General features: G+C 40.6%; 1 protein-coding gene across 3 annotated transcripts in view; it reads left to right on the top strand.

Annotated features, from left to right (window-relative positions):
- Nucleotides 1–249: 249 nt before the first annotated feature.
- Nucleotides 250–6,223, top strand: part of ZNF283 (zinc finger protein 283) — an 8,713-nt gene continuing 2,739 nt past the window's right edge. Inside the window, exon 1 of one of the 3 annotated variants that reach the window (XM_017885903.1) lies at nucleotides 250–331. The gene's annotated coding sequence lies outside the window, so the exon portion shown is untranslated. Of the gene's footprint in view, nucleotides 332–2,501; nucleotides 2,594–2,629; nucleotides 2,712–6,223 lie in introns of those variants that run through there. The other 2 variants (XM_017885901.1, XM_017885902.1) reach the window with 2 other exon arrangements.

Below are 6,223 nucleotides of genomic sequence, written 5' to 3'. Positions count from 1 at the left end.
CGATCTCCTGGGCAGGACTGAATCGTCAGATCCCAGGTCCAGGTTCACATCCTCAGAACCAGACACTGCCAGAAACCTCCCTGCTGAAGAACTTTGGGGTTTAGGTGAAAGTTTGGATTCCATAAATGGCACGTGGGGTGTGTAGCAGAAGCAGGCATGGAGAAGATAAGATCTTCTATTAGCGTAAGTCAGGATGGGATCACTGAGGCACACCTGGTTTAACACTTCGTTTTCCCTCCCCAGTTCTGGCTTTTCTGGATTCTGTGCTTCACCAATAGAGGAATCCCATGGAGCATTAATTAGTTCTTGCAATTCCAGAACCATGACTGATGTAAGTTGGTATTTTTCTCTCCATGAAATACTGTGATTTTCAGGGCGTGTGAATCTTTTTTTTTTTTTAATTTTCCTAAAGCCTTCTCTCTGACAGAACTCCATCCCTGAACCCGCTTCTCAGTTCTTCCTATTCCAGTGGAGGATGGTGCCAAATAGCTTAGTGTCCTCCCCTTGTAGCCCTCCCCTTTTTAATCAATGTCATATTAATTGAAGATGTTACTTAACATCTCCTGTGTTCCCAGTCTTCTAGTAAGAGCAGTGATAGAGCAGTGGCATCTTCTGAGGGAAATACTTAAGCTTCTGTTAAGGATAACTCAAAGAAATAGTTAACAACACACTTTTACTTGTATGCAAAGAAAACCAATAGTGCATTGATTTCCTCCATCAAAGGCACCAACGTGAGTCATATAAAGGAGGAAAGGGAAGAGAATGAAAGACTGCAGGGATTTTGAAAACAGCAGTATTTTTTAATTTAGGGTAAGATGCTGATTTTAGAAGGTGGCTACCAAAGACACTCTGTCATTAGACAGCTGGATGGTCACCTGGAAGAGTGATGTTAGTTGTTTATGCATTCTCTGGGAGCACTTTCATGTTTAACCATCTTGACTGTCTTGGGTGATGCCTTTTGGTATCATCTCTGATTGGCCACATCGGCACCATTTCCCTTACCCGAGTTTCTCATTCCCATGTCAGGTCTGCAGTGTGATTAGTTAGTGATGAGGGTCCCATTGGACCACATGCAAAACCTTGGAACTTCTCCATAGACCCAAGTTTTCCACAGAGATAAGATGGACTTTGGGGTTTCTTGGTCTCAACCTCGGTTTATGTGAAGTTGCATGTGTTGGGAGGCGCTTCAGATTAGAGAGAGGGGAGTTAGTGGTTCTTTCCAGGAGTTTCCTAAGAGATGAAGACCAGTGTTCTCTGGAGTCACCAAAGGACTCCATCACCAGTGGATTTTGAACCAGTTGACTTTGAAATCATTTTGTCATCAACCAGGATGTGTAGGTCATGAGTGACATTTGTGTCATGTGCAACATCCTATATCAGTGTCTTCATGTGTCCTGTATCAGCATCCTCTAATTCAGGAACAAGTAACGTACTAAGCGAGGGGTAGTTGATAGTAACAGATAAGATGATGCCTAAGGTCTAGATGATAATATATTTCCACAATCAAGAAAATCTACAGAAGTTTTGTTCAGCCTAAATGTACAGATGTAATTGAGTGATTAAGCTCATATATTGAGAGGATAAAATGAATTGCAACAAATAAAAAAATTTATTCATCATAAGAAAAAATGCTTATGATGTAATCTAACAGTGATGTATTTGAGTCTTGTTGATAGTCCCTAATTTAATGGGAATCGGTTTTATAAAATAAAGGTTTTGTAGTACATTTGGGAAAAAGTTTTCATGTTTTCCTATTTCTTTCTTTCTTTTTGAGACAGAGTCTTGCTGTCACCCAGGCTGTAGTGCAGTGGTGCAACCTCGGCTCACTGCAACTTCCACCTCCCAGGTTCAAGCGATTCTTCTGCCTCAGCCTCCCAAGTAGCTGGGATTACAGGCATCTGCCACCACACCTGGTTAATTTTTGTATTGTTAGTAGAGATGGGGTTTCACATGTTGGCCAGGCTGGTCTCGAACTCCTGACCTCAAGTGATTTGCTCGCCTCAGCCTCCCAAAGTGCTCGCGATTACAGGCATGAACCATTGCACCAGGCCTTGTTTTTATTTCTTAAAGGGGAAAGATGGTGAGCAATTCACTTTTACAAATAATTTATGAGAAAGGCACGTAGCACATTGTCAATATGCATGATGTATACACACATGCACTTTTTATTTAACAGAGAAGAAACTGAGATTTTAAAAATATATTACCAGACAGGTCTGGATAGCTGAGTTATCTTATAGCATCCGGGAAGTTTTTTCTGCTGTAACAGGAGTCTTCTAGAACATGTTGACATTCTGCTTTAGTCACACTGATTTTCTTGCTTTTCCCTTCCTATATCAGAGGCTTTCAGCCTCCTTGATTATTGTATTTCTCCCCTTCTTTGTAGTTTATCCTTCATACCCTCTTTTTCCCTCTTGGAAATGTTTTCTTTAATTTCACAAGTAATACATGGGTTTTTGGTTTTAGGGGTTGGTGACATTCAGGGATGTGGCCATCGACTTCTCTCAGGAGGAGTGGGAATGCCTGGACCCTGCTCAGAGGGACTTGTACGTGGATGTGATGTTGGAGAACTATAGTAACTTGGTGTCACTGGGTAAGGTCATCTGCCTGAAATAATTTAGTCTCCTGTTTGCATCATCAGTTTTCTGCACTGGAAATTCCAGGGCTATCTTTGAAGAAACCAGGTGAATTTCTTCTCCCCCTTCCCAAGGGTATGTTTTTATACTTGCTGGGTTAGAAATGGGTTCGTTAAACACATTGACCTTCCCCATCCCTCAGTGAGCTTTACACCATTCTTGGGCCCTCCCTACAATCACCTCTCTCCTTTAATGGCCAAGGGGCTGGATTTGCATTATAGGACATTTATTTTGTAACCATTGTCAAAGAAACCAGATTTTATAAATTCTGCAAGTATTATATTGAATATCTACTTCTGGCCAGCCTTGTGCTGAGCACTATTAATTGAATCATGAACAAGTTTTAATAACTTGCCTATTTTCATGCAGTTTACTTTGTAGTAAAGGAGAAACATCAAATAAGTAAGTGAATAAATAAATAGTGTGTAATGAACCAAATTCTTTGGAAAAGGTAAACAGTGTAAGGGAATAGAAAATGATGGGGACGAACAGGGCTAATTTAGATAAGATGGTCAAGGAATGCTTTCTTGAACAGATGTTCAATAGAGATATTCAAGCTATGTGAATATGTGGGAGAAGAACAGATCAATCACAGTGAACAGCAAATGCAAAGGCCCTGTTGTTGGAAAGGAACTTTACCAGAAGTCTAGGGTAGAGTTATTAAAGGAATATGTACTAAGAAATTACTCCAGGGAGATAGGAAGGGGCCAGATAATGTATTGTTTTGTTGTTCTTGTTTGTGGAATTTGGATTGTTTAGTCTCTTTCAGTTTGAAACAGTTCACATGTCTTTCCTTGACTTGCACATATGTCTGTGATGCTTTTGAAGATTACAGGCCAGTTATTTTGTACAGTGTTCCTCAGTTTGGGTTTGTCTGCTCTTTCTTCATGATTAGATTTAGAGTATGGATCTTTGGCAGGATTATCACAGAATCGATGCTGCATTCTTCTCCCTGCATTTTGTTGGGTAGTATGAATGATTTGTCATTACTCATGTTATTCACTCTGAGTACTTGATTAAGGTGGTGTCTGCTGGCTTCCCCCTTGTGCAGTTGCTTTTTTTCCCTTCCATAAGTATTTTATAGGGAGGAACTTTGAAACTATTGAATATTGTAGAACTGGGCACAGTGGTGGCTCAAACCTGTAATCCCAGCACTTTGGGAGGCTGAGACGGGTGGATTGCTTGAGGCCAGGAGTTCGAGACCAGCATGGGGCAACATGGCAAAACCCCATCTCTTTAAAAAATACAAAATAATTAGCTGGGCTCTGGTGGTGCACACCTGTAGTCCCAGCAACTGGGGAGGCTGAGATGACTGGATTGCTTGAGCCTAAGAGGTTGAGGCTGTAGTGAGCTAACATTGTGTCACCACACTCCAGCCTGGGTGACAGAGCAAGACCCTGTCTCAATAAATAAATATTGTGTTCCTCTTCAAACTTTCCATTTATTCATATGTTGGATTTCTAGTCAATGGGCTATATTCTGTTTTTTCTGTTATTTATTTTGAAGCTCAAAGTGTTGGAGCTTGCTCCAGATTTGGTCAGTGGGAATCCTTTCATGATATGGCTTTTTGGCATACTCTTTTAAGTACCTCCTGATTTTCTGATAAACAAGGTGTCAGAGGTTCATCTTGTATGAAATTTCTCTGCTCTAGTTTTATAATCAGCTATTGCTTTGAAATGCCGGGTTACTTTAAGACAGATTTATAGTTATTATTTTATGCATTTGTCTTTTAAATCAACAAATCAAAAGTACAATAATACTAACTTTTATATTTACTAATGTAGTTACCATTACCAATGTTCTTTATTTCTTCTTATGGCTTGTAATTACTGTTTTGTGACCTTTCACTTTCACCTGAAACACTCCCTCTAACATTTCTTCTAGAGTAGGTCTACTGGTAATCACCTCTTTCGGCTTTTGTTTTTTCTGGAAATGTCTTAATTTTACCTTTATTCTTAAAGGACAGTTTTTGCTGGTGTAGAATTCTTGGTTGACAGTGTTTTTTCTTTTGGGACTTTTCAGTATACCATCCTACTACTTTCTGTTCTCCATGGTTTCTGATGAGAAATTAGCTGTTAGTCTTGTTGAGGATTCTTGTATGTGTTAGGCTTCTGCTTTCTTCCTGTGTTTTGAAGTCTTTTTGTCTTTGGGTTTCCATAATTTGACTATAATGTGTCTAGATATGAGTCTCTTTGGGTTTATCCTGCCTGAAGTTGTTGCGTCTCTTGCATATGTGTATTCCTGCCTTTTGTCAGATTTTGGAAGTTTTCAGACATTCTTTCCTCACATTTTTTTTCTGTACTTTTATCTCTCTTCTGTTTCTGGGACTCTTAAGATGTGTATGTTGGTGTACTTGATGGTATCCCATCAATCCCTCCGGCTCTCTTCATTGTTCATTATTCCTTTTTCTTTTTGCTCCTCTAGTGCAGTAATTTCAAATGACTCATTTTCAAGTTTGCTGAATCTTTCTTCTGCTGAATCCACTACTGAAATTTTCATTTCAGTTGCTTTACTCCAGAATTTGTTTGGTTCCTTTTTTTTTTTTTTTATAATTTCTATCCTTTTATTGATATTTTCATTTTGTTCATATATTGTTTTCCTGATTTCCTTTAGCTCTTGGTCCATGGTTTCTTTAGGCTCATTGAGCATATTGGATAGTTCACTCAATGTCTAGGCTTTCTCTGGAATGGTTTCTGTCAAATTCTTTTTTTCTTGTGAATGGGCACCCTATTTTCCTGTTTCATTGTATGCTTTGTAATTTTTTGTTAGAACTGGGCATTTTGAGTATAATGTGGTACCTCTGGAGATTCAGTTTTCCCATTCCTCAGGCATGGCTGATTTCTGCTTGTTGAGGGCTGGAGCTGTCAGACTTTTTAAAACTCTTTTGGCAAATTGTATATTCCTTATTGTATGTGGTCACTGAAGTTTCTGTTCCATCATCTCTGCAGTCAGTTAGTACCAGACAAAGATTTACTTAAATATCTGGCTATAAAAAGGGGGAGAAGAAAAGGTCCATTAGCCCTTTAATCTTCCAATAGATGCTTCTGGGGAAAGCTTCTGTGACTGATGGAGCTAAAATCGAGGCAGTCATCTGTGCTGGTCCCTCAAAGTAACACAAAACCCACCAAACTGCACAACCCTGAAGTTTTTGGAAGACAAAGTCACACTGCCCACCCAGGTCCCAGCTGGCTGTTCCAGGAATACAGGCTGCTGCCCTCCCCAAGTTGTGGTGGGGCTGAGGAGTAAGGGATGTGATTAGCTGGTACACACCATATCTGTGAACTTTTCATACTATGTTACATTAAAATCATTGCACTTTGGCCGGGCGCGGTGGCTCAAGCCTGTAATCCCAGCACTTTGGGAGGCCGAGACGGGCGGATCACGAGGTCAGGAGATCGAGACCATCCTGGCTAACATGGTGAAACCCCGTCTCTACTAAAAATACAAAAAACTAGCCGGGCGACCTGGCGGGCGCCTGTAGTCCCAGCTACTCGGGAGGCTGAGGCAGGAGAATGGCGTGAACCCGGGAGGCGGAGCTTGCAGTGAGCTGAGATCCGGCCACTGCACTCCAGCCCGGGCGACAGAGC

Source organism: Rhinopithecus bieti, unplaced genomic scaffold (genome assembly GCF_001698545.2).
Source record: "Rhinopithecus bieti isolate Rb0 unplaced genomic scaffold, ASM169854v2 scaffold_15643, whole genome shotgun sequence".
NCBI classification, from domain to species: domain Eukaryota; kingdom Metazoa; phylum Chordata; class Mammalia; order Primates; family Cercopithecidae; genus Rhinopithecus; species Rhinopithecus bieti.
This window is presented reverse-complemented; position numbering and strand designations above follow the sequence as displayed.